This window comes from Ambystoma mexicanum, chromosome 8 (assembly GCF_040938575.1).
Source record: "Ambystoma mexicanum isolate Mex_15411 chromosome 8, UKY_AmexF1_1, whole genome shotgun sequence".
Lineage (NCBI taxonomy): Eukaryota > Metazoa > Chordata > Amphibia > Caudata > Ambystomatidae > Ambystoma > Ambystoma mexicanum.
The window spans coordinates 248,707,261-248,725,948 of NC_090929.1; positions in this window are offsets into that span (position 1 = coordinate 248,707,261).

Below are 18,688 nucleotides of genomic sequence, written 5' to 3' on the forward strand. Positions count from 1 at the left end.
CTCCTTGGAGTTCTCTGCAATGTGTTTTTTTTGCCAGTCAAGGTGGCCTATGAGGGGGCTGGACCCTATTTACACACAAGGTGGAACATGGAGACCAAGGGGTAGGGTGATGCTATGGCCAGGTATACTTGAAGGAAGAAGGCTACATACCCCAGACACAGTTGTCCAGTAGGTCATGGTGATGTGTGAAGGAGGGAGTGCCTTTTGTTGTTGGGCAGTTGGCTTCGGCTACAGTGTTTTGGGCACTCTGACATTGTAATTGTGGGGTACTATGTGCATGATGTGTTCTGCTGGTCAATGCCTGTTTCTGTGTTGTCTTTACTTTTCAGGTGTGAGGGGATTGGTGTGGTTTGACATGCTGGGGTGTTCACATGGGCAATGTTCACATGTGATGTGTACAGGACACTGAGGATCACTTGATTTCACATGTATGTATTGAGTGCATGTCCCTACTGAGACACACAGTTGCACGATGATCCACCACATGTACAACCACCCTTCCATGGCCAGTGGTGCACACAGATTGCCTTCTGGGGCCCGCTGTGTCCCTGCAACACATGATCCATGGGCATTGGGGATCCTGTACATGCGTCAATTGGTATTTTTTTTTAAATTTGTCCTTTTCATGTGATGCTCAAGGTGTATCTCAGACACAATGGCTGCTCACTGTGCTGACACAATGGCTGCTCACTGTGCTGTGTGCTGAGCAGTGTGTTGCAGGAGACACACACAGCACAGCACACGGGTTCGGGAGTAGGGATTTTACCTTGCCCAATGTGCATGTGAACAGGCATTCAGTGTTATGTTCATGCTATGACTGGTGCAATGCATTTGTGTATGACTTGGTATGTGTGGGAGGTTGTTGGTCAGTCCTTTCATGTGATTCCATGTCAGTCGTCATTGTATGGAGCAACTTTCCATTCATCACATGTCTCTTCGGATCTTATTGGTCATGTGTTGGCCTTTTGCTATTGCTTGCCATGTCATGGTGTGGCAGGCAAGGGTGATGGGGGTGGGGAGGGTTTGGGTGACATACCAGGGATTGTCATGGGCTGTTTTGCGGGGGGTGTGATACACACCTTGCATGTGTTCCTTTTGGTCACCAAGATTGTTTATGTTTAAGTAGCTAGGGATGCACAAAATGTAGCAATTCCATGGAAACATTCTCAGGGTGGTAAGGTTGTGACAGTTGACTGTCTCTTTGTCATCATCGATTGTCACCTGGTATGTGCCAGGCCTGTGTGCACTCCACAGGGGTGGGAGTTTAGGTGAAAAATGTGGCGACAAGCTGGGTCTGGGCTGCCTCGCCACATGCCCTATCCCCTACCATGGGCAGCACCTGTGCCTGTGGTTGGGGATGTGGGGGCACCACCATGTCCACTGCTACACTGTGCCTTGTTGCAACATTGTGCAGGACACATGCTGCCACAATGATCCTGCACACTACTGGGGGGGCATATAGTAGCTGCCCGCCAGAGCGGTCAAGGGAGTGGAAGCGTGACTTGGGCACTCCGAATGTGCGCTCCACTATGCCCCTGGTTGCAATATGGGCAGCGTTGTGTCTTACCTGGGGTGGTGTGGTGGGGTTCCAGATTGGCATCATCATGTGGTTGCTCAGAGGATAGGCACTGTCCCCTGGGGTGGTGATGTTTGTGAATATTAGGGTTTGTGTATTTGTCTGTGTGTGACATGCATGCATGTGCACGGGCATTTGTACTCACCTAGGAGCCATGTGTCGCCATGCTGCCCGGCTTCCAGGGCCCGGCTCAGGGCGGACATTCTGTATATGAAACTGTCATGGGTAGAGCCAGGGTAGTTTGCATAGACAGAGGTGATGATTCTCTTTGCATCGCATACGACCTGCACATTGATGGAATGCCAGTGCTTGCGGTTTCGATAGATGTGCTCTGTGGCCCTAGGTGGAATTAGGGCCACATGGGTGCAATCTATGGCACCGAGCACTTTGGGGAAGTGTGCCACCCTATAAAAGTCCTGGACCACGGCCTGCCTTTCTGCAGGTGTTCTGGGCATGTATATGTGCCTGCGGACTGAGGGGCGTGCAGTCATGATTGCCAAAACCTGGTGTAGGCAGCGTGACTGCATGGCCTGTGAGACCCCCCCACTATTGCAGTGGTCCACTGAAATGACCCAGTGGCCAAAAAATGCAGGACATTGAGCTCCTTCTCCAAGGGGCTCAATGCTTGGGAGCACAGGGTGGGGATGTAAGGTCTTCTTCCCACTCCCTGACCAGGTCTAGGATGATACGTGGTGGAAACCTATACCTGACATGGACCTGGTCGTCAGGCATCCGAAAAAGGCTGATCTGGGACAAAAAAATGCAGGCCCTGGCTATTCTCCTCCACCTGCGGTGTCCCAAGATCAGTGCTGCGACAAATGGTGCATTCAACGTAGCTGTATATAGGTGTTTGTTGTTTGTGCGCACTTTTATAGTGTGCATGGGGACGCTCACACCTGCCTTCCTGTGGCGAACGTGTTGATGCCTGTGCGCGTTTTTTAGCGTGCGCGTGTTTCCCGTATTCGATTCCATGAATACGTGTTTTTCGCGTGCGTGTGGGCGTTCCGTCTATTTCCCTGCAGTACTTCCCCAGTTACGCCTTCTTTTTCGCACGTTATTCCCCATTCTGCGTGTTACGCCCCTTGTCCCGCCCCCTTTTTGGTGTGTGCACCAACGTTGTGCGCTTTCCCTGTGCGCGTCACGCACAGTGTTCGGGATGTTGCAATGATGTGTGCGCCCGTGTGCGCCACACACGGATTTGGCGCACATCCAGGGGAAAACACGCACAGGCCCTTCCTTGAATCGCACGCGTATGCGTGCGCTTGCTTTTTCACGCTTGGGCCAGCTTGCGCTGAGATTTTCAGCGCATATTTGTTACATGAAACGGCCCCTAAATGTTTTGCTGTTGCGTACATGTATGAAATTAACGCTGCTCTGATGAAACAAACATGTTTGCTTGGCAGTCATTTAAGTATATACAAATCATTTTCTGAATGGTAACTTTAGTGCTAACAAAGACAGGGTTTTCAATTAGCAACTGCCTAATATTGTTTTCTTTTCTAAGGCCAGAGATATTTAAAGGAATTTACAAAACGGAAATAAATGCATTCATGGATGCTGCTATCAGCATACCATGTGCACATGTCTTAGCTGCATGCAGCTTCCCCAGAACATGTAAAACATGCTTAACAGTGGAGGCTATGCCTATAGACGGCGCAGAGCAGAACGTAAACGGATGCTCGTCTAGCTATGTTAGGACGTCAGTGATTCAGTCATATTGGGTAGACACCACTAATGCTAACACCACTATTTAAAGCACAGGACATTCTAGCGAAGAGCTGGTGTTTTGCAGACATTTTAAATCTGAATGCAATCAATTCAGCTATGACAATTCGAAAAATAAACAGGAGAAGGAAATCTGAGGGAAATCCATCCCTTAAACTTCCCTAAACATGCATAGGTAGTGGTCACATGAAGGGTGCTCTAAGAACTACTCAGCCAAAGCTTATCTGCACTCATGATGCCTACGAGCTTAGACGAAAGGCACCACACACTTCCTTTCCAGGCATTAAGATATACTGAATGTGCCACGCCTAGTAATGTAGTTGTCTTGTTCTCCCTTGCCTTCCCCTCCCTTGCATGGTAGCGCTTTGAAACACATGCTGTATAAGCGCATAATAAATAAACAATCAATCAATCAATCAAAACAGAACCAAAGTAGCCAAAGTAAATCAGCAATGGCTCCCAGTTAACAAGACCAACTATGTTAACATGTCAAGGGGTGAAATTATGATCAATGTCAAAATAGACATTTCAGAAAAAAATGCATACGTCTATCTGTGATACTTGCAAAGTTTTACAAAATCATGATCTTTTTTTGGCAATGATAATAATTGTGGCACATTTTGCAGAACAGCTGAAATGACTGCATCAGCTAATCACTGGCAATTTGCATCACCCAAGATAGGAGAAGGGATGCCAGCTTTTCCACTACAAAAAATGCAGCATTAGGTTTTAGTGTCAGCACATGTTCTAGGATTTGCCTGTCTCCTTTTTTCTGTTATCCTTTCGTCCGATGTTATCTCTCTGCTCCCTGCTACTGTTCCTCTGTTTAAATCCAGATCTCTTCAACCCTCCTCTCTGAAATCTCCACACCACCTCCCTTCCTCACACACTCGCCCCCTCGTTTCCTCTTTGCCTCCTCTGGCTCTCTGCCTTTTTTTATCTGCATATCTCTTTCCACCCCATTTCGTTATCAATAGTTCTTTTCACACTATGTATCTTTCTCTCCATTCTTTTCATTCACTTCTCTTTCTTTCGTGTCCCTTTCACAAAAATCGAATCTTTTGTGTGCCACGCAAAGTAACTTACAAACCCTTGCATAGAAATCTTTGCACAATACCTCTTGTTATCTTGGTGAAGATGATAAATTGATTTTTAAAATGTAATATGATTTTTTCATAGCTTTTAAGATGTTCCTCCCGTGTGCCGTTAGTTATATAAAGACGACCTAGGCCCAGATTATCTAACATTTGCACCAGTGCTAACAAATTGAGCAAATGCTTTGATAATATGGAAAGGGACAAAAAGGTTTTTATCAAAATCAGTATAATCTAAACACATTTGCACTAGAACAAAAATGAATCAGACTGTTGTCTGTAACTATGTTTCCTGCAGAACACATAAAACACATCTGTTTACTACATTTCAGTAAATGTTACACAGCAAACAAAGCACATAAAACTGTTTGTTCCATTCTGTATTATCAAATCAGCAACATTGGTGCTAAATTAATTTGATACATTTTTTGGCAGAAGTGCAGAGTTTTGATAATCTGGTCCCTGGCAGCTTGAATCACTCGCTCTCTAATAGTAACGGGACCGATCCCTTGCGTCTCTTAACTCGCCATATCTTTCCACTACGGAACAAGGCCTACGGCCTCCATTCTGGCACGTGGGTTCCTGCAGCTGGTGGCAGGGAAGGTGCCTGAACATTCGCAAGGGTACCTGTGAGAGAACAGCCTGCAGCCAAGAGAGCGCTGGTATATAATTAACAGTTCTTCCGTGCTCAGCACCGGCTCTTTCAAAGAGTTCCAGCCTGCACTGCTGGGATAGCAGCGTTCTTTCTTTTGCCTGAGGGCCTGTCTGTGCCAGTCGGATATGCATAGCTCAGACAAAGTTCTGTTGCCAAGTTTGTGCCAGAATTGGGCTATTTTCAAATTCCATTGTACTTGTCAGCCCTCCTACATAAAAGGAAGGTACACCACACAAATAGGATTGTCTGCTAGCAGGACTCTCTTTTTTACAGCAGGGAGGACTCTGAAGCGTTGGGAATGGCCGTGGTTGATAACACAGGACTCACATGGTATTCCGGCCCCATCACTCGAATGGTCTCATTGTGGACGCGTCTATATACATGATGTTAAATAGAACGAAGCTTTGGACAGAGGTGATTTATTGACTAGTTCCACATATCCAAAGGCACTTGCGCGGCTCTGCATGGGGACACGCTCGGTCTGTGTCTCGTTGTTGTACTTGCAGCTCTCATATTCTGTCTGCCAATTAGCCTCTGTGCATTGCATAATAGGGGGAGAATGGCGGCAACACTTTGGTGCATGCAGTGAAGAGCGAGCCGTGAGGTGCTTGAACGTCTGAAAATGTACCACACGAGAATGTCAAGTTTATCGGGGCACATTTGATCTGCCTTGCAAGATTTCCCACATAATTGTTGAGGTGGAAACCCCTGCTAACGATGTCAAGGCGGGGTTTAAGGCCTGGCGCTAAAATGAAAGGCCCTATGTTGGAGAGAGGACTTTGACAAGCCAACCAGAGAGCCAGAGCCATTCTTAAACAAACTTCGGAGACTTTAGTAGGCACATTGTGCAACCTGCTTCTCCTGTTTCCTTTGAAGGGTTTGTTTTTTGTGATCGAATTAGGAGTGGATAGAACAGATTTTACAAATTGATGGGTTTTCAGTAGTTATGGGGTGTTGATGATAAATTCCGGAGTGTTTTGTGTCAGTTTGTCAGTTGTTAGTAGTGTTTTGGTGTGTCCTGGTCGGTTTGCTGTCTGCTTCAATCTGCTTGTGTGTCCTTTAGGCTCACTCTCTAAACTGTCCTTATTTAACTTAAACAAGATAGAAACAAAGACTCTAGTACCTCCCCTGTTCCCATTGTGTCACCCCAACAATTAACCAATGGTTTCCTAATGCCTTTCTTTTCCTGTGCGGTGCTCAGTCACCTTCCTTACTGGTTGTGTGTTTTTCATAACTATTTCCCATTGTGTGAGCCTTGCGGGAATCCCTTCATTTGTCTTTGCAACTGGTTTTGTGTTTTGTACTTTGTCACCATACGGGGTGAAAGAATAGCTCAGGGGCAATGCATTTGATTGGAAAGCAAGACAACACAACGCAACACAGGTTCAACGTTTACTCGCTGGTATTAAGTGTGTTAAAAAAAGAACAATTATAATTATAATAGGCACATAAGTCACATCTGGGTTTGCATATTGAGACCTTCGTCAACATGTCCTTTTTCTTGAAGTGAGTGCTCTTGGAAAATAATGAGATATGGACTACTCCTTTACCACAAGCATGACGATGAAGGTAAATGCAATCTGGGAAGGATCACAAATATTGGAAGACATTAGTTGTTGTGGCGACGATGGGGGTTGAAAAGGAAGAGGAGATTAGTCTGCAAAGCTAATTGAACAAGTGCAGACCCTGACCATTTGCCAAGCCAGAATTGTAACAGATCACCATCAATATCCATTTGCTCTGTCAAGATATAAGCATGAACCATCTTGTCTCCAACGAGCCTGCTGACATTTAGTTTGTACACCAATGCATTCCTGAAGCCAGACCGCGGAATGCTCAGGCTGTCTTGCATTCCACAGCAACACACATTTTTCCACTCCCCAAAAGCTTGTCTTGAGTACGCCTGAAATAGTGTCTGGAGCAGTGGAGAAGGAGTGCCCATTGTCTGATAACTTTCTTTGCAGTGGTGAAGTCATAAACTGTGTTGTTGATCTCTCACCTTTGTTTCTCTCTTCTTGTTCAAACGGGGCTTTCAGACGTTTCTTTAATGCATCCTTACACATGGTTAGTACTTCCTCTTGTGAATTACAACACATCACATTTTTCACCTCAGCATGCACATGCTGTTTAAAAGTTTCCACCTTGGCTTTAAACTCAATCTCTAGAAAAGATGCAAGGGGGTACTCCACGTGCCCTTCATCCACATATTATCCTTCATTGCAACAATGGGTGGATACTGTTGAAAGTTCAGAGAATATTCATATGCAGGTGCTCTACTTCTGCATTGGCAGACTGTTCACGTTCATGCATTATGCTGGATAGTTCTAACTGAAACAAATATACCAGTAGCAACACCTCACAGAGTGATTTAGTGTACAGTAAAGCCCACTGGTTGACATTTTAAAATTGGTAGCAGCACAGAGAAAGTATTGACCAACATGTGCTCCTATGTGAGTGTTAAGTAGGTACCCTACAGTGGTTGGCTCTGACTATTGAAGTAGATAGCCATTAAATAGACAGATATGCTCTCATTGTTTGTGATATTTTGTAAAATGCTCAACATTTTCAGTAGTGGTGAGCTTGCACATTGAGTGAAAAATATGATGACTGTGTGCCGTGGGATTTACAGGCAAAAAAGGTGTTGTGGCAGGCCTTATGAAAATCTATGAATCAGCAAGATGTTCTGGAACAGAAGTGTGATTGGTGCAGATGGGCCATTGTATGCAGATAATGTGTGGTCGGCTACGATGCCCCCCTTTTCATTTTCAGAGTATTCAGATTATGCATCATCATGTGGGGCTGTAAGGGATAATTTTCCAGAATGGCTAATTTCCCTTACCTGTTGAGTCCCTCAGCAGCTTTGCTGGATTTCTAGGGTTTAATGTTTTTACCTGATAAGAGTGTGAGCCTTTTTGTCCCACTCTTACATGTGTTTTGCTGTGTGTTGTACATTTTATGCTCATAGGCTATGGAGTCTCACCCACTCCATAGGCGGCATCTTTTTACTGTGTGTCACGCAGCACCTTCAGTGCAGTGGCACAGGGTTGTCTTTTCAGACTTCCCACTTTAAACTCCATTTTCTGGGACTGACTACTGTCTCCCAGAACATGTAAAGTTGCCATTGACTTTACTAGTCTTTTTAAATCTACCGACCCAGTACACCTTGTCTTCCCATATAGTACTGGAAGGGTTAATAGTTATCCCTTTTTGTCTGATTCTAATGGAACATTATTTCATTCCACTTTCTCTAAGATTTGGCTGGTGGCAGTGGTATCTACCATTGTTATTCTACTGTGAGCTATGAAAATAGCCTCAGTAATGTTAGAGGATATGGTGGTAGCCTCAAACTCTAACCCGCTGGACCCCTTTTATTTTTATTTGGTTCCGTTCAGGTTTATTCACAATTTCTTTTTGTAACAGTCTTTCTCGTGTTTTACTCTGTGCACCAAACCAGGTTTGGTTCCTTTGTTCGCTGTCCTTTGGTGGGCTTCTGCACAGAAGCCCTACTTAGTTGCCTGAGTGTCTGGGTGGACAGGATGTGAGGGAGGGGTTTGAGTCCCCTGCACAGGGTCTCCTTGGAGACCCAGGTCACACTCTAGTTTTATTGGCTAGGTGGCTGTCCTGCCAGGTCAGCCACCCTGCTGTGTGATTGACAGCCAGGCTATGTCATGCCCCGCATTCCTGCTTACAGACGTCTGGGGGTGTCTATTTCCATGTGGAAGCTGCCCTGGCGACTGCTTTCATTTCGTGGGTTACACCGCACTACATTATCCAGCATTCCTTCTTCCCGCGGTCACGTGAAGCGCATGCAACGTGTCTTGCGTCCTGGAAACGATACCAGTATTTAGTACGGCGTATCCCTGCAACGGGTGCTCCTAAACTAAGTAATTAGTTCGAGTGCCCGATATATTGATATCCTGATTCCTGTGTTTCCTGGACCCGGCTCATGCTTTAAGGATTACTCTTGAACGTTTATTCCCTATGACTCCTGGCACCTTTTCCCTCGGCTGTTTTCCCTTGGTAACAAACTCTTGGCTTTTCCAAACAGACTGTTTCCCTCTTGCCCTTGTTTGTTGTGACGCCTTGGAATTTGCTAACCACGAGTTCAACGCAATTCAGAACATTAGGAAAATCTGAACTGGACTTCTATTCAAGTTTCTTTTCTTTCTACTGGCTGCTAACTCCATTGGCTTTCTGAACCCTTCACCCTCACGTATTTCACAAGCTCACAACAACACTCCTTTTCTAGATCTATCAACAACGCTGCTCTCATCACAAGAAACATTGCTCTACACATCAAAGTGACCGATTGGACGCTCTCCTGATTTGGTGGTCACTACTTGGATTGGCTATTTTTTCACTTTGGGGACGCTTTTCTGAATTCCTTGGGGATTATATTTGGACTATCTAGTTGCGCCCTCGTGCCGTTCGGGTTAGGTGGATTATTGCACAGACTTCCTTCAACTGAGACTTTCTTCCTTCTTCACCTTGTCATCACTTTGCTGAACTCACATAGATTACGGGACTTCTTTTTGACTAAGCAGGTAAGAGAGGGTAATTGCGGGTGGGTGATTGCTGCACTTTGGTAATTCTGGCTGCTCTCTTGAACCATCGTTTTGCTTTGTTCCCTTAGGTCTGTTGTCGCTGCTCCTGCCTTTTCACTCAAGCCCCTGGCCTGATAGGTATAGTTTATTTCTACAGGCTGCGCTCTTGGGGGGAAAGTCTTGTTAACATCGCGTTCAAAGATATCCCAATGCAAAGGGGCTCCCAAGGCGGATGCTGTTTCTGTATCCTTTATAAGTCTGTATCCTTTTTCAAGTTGTGTTAAAGTGTGACAGGCTATGTGAATGGGGAAAACTTCTTAAAAGCAGGTCTCTGGGACTTGGAAGGCAGGTTTGCCACTGGATCGAGAGAACCGAAGAGAAGCTGAAGGAAGACGACTGCTGCAACTACTGGAAATCCCAGCGAAGCCCTGCTGCAGGTCATAATCACCCGAAACCTCGACGACAGAGAAGATCTGCAAGGAATCTTCTTCCCTTGAGGTTGGTGAGACCAACCAGTTCGCCAAACACCAAACGCTGCCTCCCTCTCCTGGTCGAAATTGCTGTTCATCGCTGCAGTGAACCGGATAGCCAGGAGGAAAGGAACCTGTTTGGGTTTAAGGAGCGCACCTTTTATTCAATGTTTTGCTCCGCTACTGGCTTCTTCCCTGGGCAGTGCAGGACACTTCAGATGTCCTCCTTCTTGTCACCAGGACCAATGCTTCAGGAACCGGGAGCCTGCAGGAACCGCCAGGAACAACTGCCTCAGCTACAGAGTTCTTCTCCATTTAAAGTACTGTGCAAATCCGGTCATTTGTTCCGTCCGACTGCGGTGAAAGTGCTTGAAATCTTTCGCCTCTCTGAAGGCTTGTCCTTCTCTTCTCCTTTGAATAACTTTTCCTCCGACCAACTTCATTTTGAACTCTTGGCAAAGACTTAACCACAAACTACTCTGAACTGTGTGATCCTATGCAAAGACTCTGAACCATTAACATTACCCTGGCCTATTGACTTGAATCCTAGTTGTAGTAGCCTTTTCTAGATTGCCCTGCCTATAACTTGTTGGTGTTGTTGATTTTGAATGACCTCATCTTTTCCTCCCTTTTAAATTCCTGGAGTGCCATTTTGCTCACACTTCATTTTGAACTTAACTTGTCCCGAATTGATTGGGTGTTGTGTAGTATATTAAGAGTGTGATTTTCTGCTGCTTTACAATAGGGAACTGTTTTATAACTGATGGTGTAAATAAATGTCTATGCTTTTACTCAGAAACCTTGAATCAGTGTTTGCTTGAATCATAATAATTGTTGTTCTTTGTGTAAACTCTTGTACTGCTCACTTTACTCTTGAAATAAGTCTGGCTGCTCAGCCATCGCTACCACTTTACTGTGTAGTACAGGCTTCTACCAAAGGTGAAATCGTACTTACACTTGTAGTCTTAATTCTGTGTGGTGTTCCCAAAGGGTACTGCATATGATTCTGCCTAACTGGGACCATGCTGAATAGGCATCTAAATGGCTATCTGACATCCTTCTCATAATACTTTCTTTAGACTTATTGCAGGTGGAAAGATGAGCTTGTTTCTTTTCTGACATACCATAACTTCATAATTCTGATTTTCAACTGGCCTGAGAAAGACCATTTTCTTTTCACCTTCCCGGGACAAGATCCACTGTTTAGTATACTTTGCAGGGCGAGTTTGTAGGGCTATTGATTGCAGAGTCAGTGCTGATTGTACACTGGAACACAGGGAGTGTCTAAAGTTTGATTTGCGTGTACAATATTTACGCTTGAAAATTGCATGTGTTTGTAAGTTCCTGCACACTCTTCTTCCTTCTTTTTTTCTTCTCCCTCAAAGGATGGGTGTCTGAGTCTCAATCTTGATTCAGGGATTGAGTACAATCATGTTATTCACTGTCATCTGATTCCAAGGAAATCAGCGGCAGAGTATTACCAAAACTCAACTCTTGTTCCCCACTAGTGCTTTGAACTCATTTTGCTAAGCTCATGTCTTATGTCCCCCCTCCTGCACCTCTTTTGGTGGCAGCTCTTATTCTTCCTCCTACACCGAACTTCCATCCCCTGCCACCTGATGCATGTCCAAAGATGCTGCATGCACAATTACATATTTTCCCAATGGACCAGATTATTTCTATATATATGCGTCCCCCTATTGACCGGCATGACCAACACAGATATCTATGCACGTTCTGGACTTTAAAAATTCAAAGTTGCTGCTGCATAAGGATACAACCTCCCATCATATACATTCTTTCTCTGAGCTTCACTGTGCTCTAACATGTTTGTGTCCTGCAGTAGATTCAGTCATGTAAATTTAGTTAACCACCTCCCTTCAATAAATGCAGTTCTCATTGATTTGGCCTTCTCCTCTGGCCAGAAAATGCATGTGGTTTTCTCAGTAATCTCTTCCTCCTCATAAAATATACATATTGATTTGCCAATGCTTTGGCCTATTATTATGTTATTTTCTTTATTATAATTATTATAATTATTATTATTATTATTATTATTATTATTATTATTATTATTATTATTATTATTATTATTATTATTAATAATAATAATAATATAATAATACAACCTAGCTTTGGGAAGCAACAAAGCACTTTCCAAGTCACAGTGGAAAATACACTGTAGGGAAATGAGTGCTACACAGGAGTGTAGAGATAACAATGGGGGAGGGGAGCAAATTGTCAGCAATGGATCTATAAGAAACCAAGGAGGACGCAGGGAGCGGAATTTAGGGTCTCAGGTTAGGTGGTGAGTGTGTATGGACCTAGGTATTAGTGAGGAGTCATTTCATGGAGAGGTGGGTCTTGAACCCCTTCTTGAAATGTAGAAGTAAATAGGTCAGTCCTATGTTGATGTGGAAGAGGTTCCAGAATCCGGGGGCATAGACAGAAAAAGGTCAGCCATTTGGTTCTTTCCTTCTTTCACAGGTTCTTACCATTGGTGTATCATAGGACTCCAGCTATGCTTCTCCTGTCTGTTAGTTAGCTTGGGGACCTGAATGGCTGAAAGCCTTATACATGAAGCAGCAGTATTTGAATGTGATATGTGCATGCAGTGGTAGCCAGTGTAACATTTGAAGGTGATAAGTTCTTGCAGTGGTACCCAGTTTAGTTCAAAGAGGGTCAGAATTAAGTGGTCAGATTTGCTGAGTCCTACGATGAGTCATACTGCAGAATACAATACACATGTCAGGGGTGAGAGGGCGGTTGTTGGAACACCTTCCAGGAGGGCATTGGCACAGCCCCATCCAGGTGGAAGAGGACCAACTCTTTGACAAATCTGAAGTTGTTTGCAGGGATGAAGGGCTTGAGTTTCTGCAGGAGGAAATATTAGCACCGGGCAGTTTGTGTCTTACTTGCTATGTGTTCCTTATGGGAAAGTTATTTGTGGATGTAGAAACCAAGGTGAGAAAACGAAAGAGCTTGGGTGTTCTTCTTTTTTAGGAGGCTGTGTGGCCAAGGACCTAATATATGTAGCAACAAAAGTATCACAACCAGCAACCCGACCTCACATGCGAGTGCGTCAAAAAGTCACAGTTACAACACTCTGGCAAAAAGCGGCGTCCTACAGAGAGCATTGTCTCATAACAGAGACAATACTGTAGGATGCCGCTTTTTGCCGGAGACAACCCTCCAGACCGGATTGCAGTGATCACGTGCCACTACCCAATGAAAGGGTAGACGGGCTCGAGCACTAATATAACACTATTGAAAGAGATGCCTCAGACCAACAGTGAATATTGAAAATTACGCGACTCCTCACGCACTGTTAAGACATATTTTGACGGCCACGAAACCTTGAAAGTTAAGTCATTTACCACGACGTACCACAGTGGGCTAGTCAAGAATTAAATAGTGCCCTTAAGACAGGTTCGAAAGACATGGGGCCTCTTTACGACCTCAGCGGTAGCCATGCCGCTATTGGCCGCATGGCTGCCGCCGAAATCGCATCCGGGTCCGGGTCCTCAGAATGAGGAATTACTGGGCCATTCCGAGTTCGAAAGGCCCAGTAATTCCTCCCTCTAAGGACCCGGACCCGGTCCTTCCCCATTTCAGCCCCCATAGGCCTGAATGGGAATGGGAGAGGGAGCAAACAACGGGCCATTACGAGTTGGCCCGTTGTTTGCTCCCTCTTCCCCTCGCAGGACCCGGTAAGCATGCCTGGTTTGACCAGGCGTTGCTTCCTGGGTCCCGCGAGGGGACCCCGTAATGAGGCGGCACGGGGTAAACGGCGGCGGCACCTTTTACGGCGCCGTTTACCCCGTACCGCCAGGGTCGTAATGAAGCCCATGCTATTTAGAACCATCTTTGCACGTGTGTTCAAAATATACCTGGACCCAGAAACACATCAAATGGTCGGCACGACTTGCTGTTTTGAAAATACTTGAAAACAAGCTTATGATGAAAAATAGAATGTTGAAATAAGCCAATGAAGGCTAGACTTGTACATTTATTCACGTCCAAATACTAACCTCACTTTTACCTGCTAAAAAATGCCTTGCGATATGCAAGTTTCTCCATTTGTGAGACTTACACTGATTTGTTTTCCTGGTTTTTATAATCTGATATGCATTGTTTGATACTTTGTATGAATATGCATTAGGCAATATTAAAATATGTTATTTGCTTGCACTCTATGGTACCCTGGTCTATTTTAGCCATGCTAGCTATATTAGTGTTGTAACTGTGACTTTTTCACGCCTTCGTGTGTGAGGTCGGGTAGCTGGCTGTGGTACTTTGTTGCTGTAGATACCAAGGGACATGGCGCAGAAAGCCAGATGTGGTGTGAAACCGTTCAGGTTCATAACAGAGAGACAGGTCTGGGTGTCAAAGTGTTTGGTGTTGTTTGTCAGTAGTAGTAATTGATCTTCTGTTGAGCACTGGGCATCCAGGACTGGATCAATGAGTGCCAGGTCTTAACTCTGCAGTCAACTTTGATTGATAATATCTTGAGGTAGAGCTGTGTGTCATCTGCCTATTGATGGATATGCTAGGTGTTTGCACCCCAGAGGTTTCCTGTCACTTATATGTAATGGTTAAAGATAAAGGGGGAAGAGGCTGGATCCTTGCAGTACTCCAGAGGTGATGCGTAGAGTTGGTTATCTGGAGGAATCAATATGGGGCAATTGGTGGTGGTTAGCATAGGAGGATTTAAACCATGTGTGGGTGATGTTGCTGATCCCCATGCAGCGGCGTAGAACATTGTGAGTGTCTGGTGATACACTGCGTCAACGACTATGAGAAGTCAAGGAGAACCAGAAGTTATGCATGATCATCATTGAGGGTGATAAGGTTTATGTCAATCACCTTGATGGTAGCCATGGCCATGTTGCATCTGGGGTTGAAGCCAGATTGTGATTGGCAGAACTGAAGGGGTTGTTGGTGTGTTGGAGAAACTGCATCGCTGCTGCTGTCTCAAAGAATTAACATAGGAATGGAAGATGGGTGATGGAACGGTAGTCGATTCAGTCGACATACTCCAATGTGGTATTTGTATTTGTATTCATTTGAAGAACAGGAATGTCAATGGATAGCAGGGACAGTGTTGCCTCGCAGTGGCACTGTCATGCTGGAGGTCTGTGCAGGGCAGGCCCTCTGCCTGGGACGCAGTGATAACGCAGCACCAATGCAGTGCTGCAAAGAATATCACCGCTGGCACTAGTTGATGGGAATGAGTGGCGAGAGGGAAACCACTTGTCTCATTTATTAGTGTATCACATGGTCACAGACATGTGGCATGAGCACAAGAACTTAGCAGGGGAAGCACACCACATGTGGGATGAGTTTGTGTTATGTTTTCAGCTATCTGATATGTTCAGACTTTATTCTTGAATTACAGTCAGCTTCATTTTGTAAAGGGAGGAGCAAAACATAGAGGTGTAAAGGGGAAGCATAATGCTTTTAGGTCTTGTTTCCCCCTAAAGCCCATTTTCCTGGGCGAGGAAAAAATCAGAGATACGATCTGTGTTGATCTCCTGCATCTTATGTGACCACTTAATTTTACACCTGTGTGTGATTTTCATTGAGTCGTAGGGCAAATAGATTTCTATGGAATCTCTTTGATTTTGAATATGGTCAAAACTTGGTGGATTCCATTTGTAAAAACTGCCTGCAAAGCATTTTTACAGGCAGTGTTTACTCTTCCTTCAGACGGAGAGTGAAAACAAGTTTGCCTTGCTTTTTTTTCTTTCCTTCTCCCCTCTGTCTTCTGAAAGTGTACAGTTGCATGCAGGGGTCCCCCGCAGCACATGTGAGTGCTAAGATCGGTATTCCACTACATTCAATTTCTATCTCTCTATCTATCTATAAATCTATCAATATTTATTAAAGTGAAAATGTGTGAGTTTGTGGCTGGATTTGTGGCTTGCCGAAGCATTGTTCCTTATACAACTGCACACTATTTCACAAATCTGCACCACATTTTGCATTTTGTTACCTTCTAGGAACCTCTGGACATTACTGGCTAAATGCCACGTGGATACCCTCCACCCCTCCACCCCTTTTCCCGGATTACTGGCTATATGCCACGTGGATACCCTCCGCCCCTCCACCTCTTTTCCCGGATTTCAGCACAAGTCAAAATGGGTTTGTGGCCTGGTAAAGCATTGTTCCTTATACAAGTCCAAATGGTTTGTCCACTCTGTACCAAATTTTGCATAGTTACCTGATAGAACCCTCTGGACATTGCTGACCATTTGAAGAATGGATACCCCACCCTTTTCCCCAGAGTTCAGCAACACTCACAATTTGTTTGTCGATTTGTGGATTTGTGGCTTGGCAAAGCGTTGCTCTTTATGCAATTCCACACTGTTTAATCAGTCTTCACCACATTTTGCATAGTAACCTATAAGGACAATCCGAATATTACTTGCTACATGAAATTTGGACACCCCACCCCTTAGGCTGAGTAGCGTGGGCTCGCTTTGCTCCTCTTATCAGATCCCTACCTAAATAATAAATCACAGACAAATTATGTTTATGGAAAAGTTGTAGGCCGTAGGCATTTTATTTTCTTACAGAAAATACAACACAACAAAAATCAATACACTGCCATATGCTTTTGGACCCCTTGTGTCCAGTCCCGAAGTTGCCCAAGGCTCCTCCTGAGTCCTTCTTATCCCTGGGCCTTCGTTCCTGGGCACATGCCACCTACGACATGCTTTGGACCGTGTACCGAAAGAGTACCTGGCGTTCCCACTTCTGCCTGCTCCTTCTTATTTGGACCGTGTACCGGAAGAGTACTCGGCGTTCCCACTTCTGCCTGCTCCATCTTTTTTGGACCGTGTACCGAAAGAGTACTCGGTGTACCGGCTCCTGCCTGCACCCCTCTTCTTCCGTTATTTTTGTAGGGTGGGTTGGGTGACAAATGTTTTTCCTTCCCCTTATCCAGGCACTAAGAGCCTACCCGAGAGAGGTGAGCTCTTACCTGGTTTGTGCCGCCTCTCCTTTTCCTGGCTTACTTACACAACCTCGGCCTTTTGTTCGTTCTTGGGGGCGGCCGGGTTACCCCCATGGTCCCTTGCTATTATATTTCGCACCTTCCCAGGTGCTGCTTCCTGCCCTTTCCTGGGCTTCTGTTTCTTGGCGCCGTTCGGACGCCCCTCCCTACGCTTTCGCACCGTTTTCCCCCACCCCGCGCCTAAACTCCCAGACCCTCTATCGTCCCACATTTCATGCGGCCCGGGACCTGAGGCATTCCCCGGATTTCAGCACCTTTGCACATGAGACTGTTAACTGAAATCGGCGAAACATCAATGTGGTCATAGAAGGATACGTTCTTAACCCTAGAATGCATGGTTTCTAGGACATTTGCAATGCAATGCACCACAGTGAAGGAGCACAGTATGTGCCCGTATGCAGCAGCAGACCAACTCTTACTTCCCCAGAATCTTCAGTACAGTTTACGTCAGAGTGCAAAGCACATCAAGCGATAAGCGAATCAGAACAGAGACCTACAGGATCATTGATTTTCAACAATTGATGAGAATGTTGTCATGTACGTCTCCAGAACCACCTTCAAAGAATGGCTACTTTTTGTTTGTTTTTAATAAAATGACCCAGTCTGATTGAAGCTCTGAGGAGTCTGTGTTGTACTCATCACTGTGTTTTGAATTCAGAGTCTGATTATTAGGTAGAAGCTCAGAGAGTATCTTGGCACTGCATGCTATGTTTAGGGCAGCACTGTGTCTGCCAGTATAATAATAATGGTAATGTTATTATCATTAATAATAACAATAATAATAATATGAAGAAGAAGAAGAAGAAGAAGAAGAAGAAGAAGAAGAAGAAGAAGAAGAAGAAGAAGAAGAAGAAGAAGAAGAAGAAGAAGAAGAAGATCATGTTATTGCAGAGTGCTTCATGTCAGATTCCTATAATGAAGGTGGTGTATTAATATGTTTATTATTACCCAATTTAACAGTATCAACTCTAGCTCCACTGTTGACCATTTGACTATGCACTGTGCTGGGTATTTCGTATCACCTCACGGGCGCTTCTATTTTCCATTTGTTTTAGCCTTTTTTGATGAATGCATTAAGATGGTTTTCTGTAGCGGTCTGTGACAATGGGCCTCATTACAACTCAGGCGTTAAGGGTTAACGCCACCGTTAACCCTTAACGCCTGATTCTGATTTTAACGCCTGCTTCTAGCAGGCGTTAAAATCCATGGCGCTAACCTGCCATGGTGCTAATTACGCCGCCGTACTTTACGGCGGCGTAATTAGCGCCTTCCCCACTCCCATTATGCCCTATGGGGCAAAAATGGGAATGGGGAAGGGAAAATGGGAAATGGGGATTTACCGCCCCACTCACCTTGGAATGGGGCGGTAAATCCGCCATCCACCATGGTGTAAACGGAGTTTACACCATGGTGGTAAAGTTGGTGCACTTAGCACCAAGGTTGTAATGAGGCCCAATGTCTGTTAAATTCTCCAGACATCTGGGAACAGATACTGCTTAAAGTTTGACTAGGAATAACATTTGCAGAACAGATTAATCATACAATTACACAATCAGCTGTTTGATACACTTGAGTTTTTCAAGTGGAATTGTAATGTATTGTATAT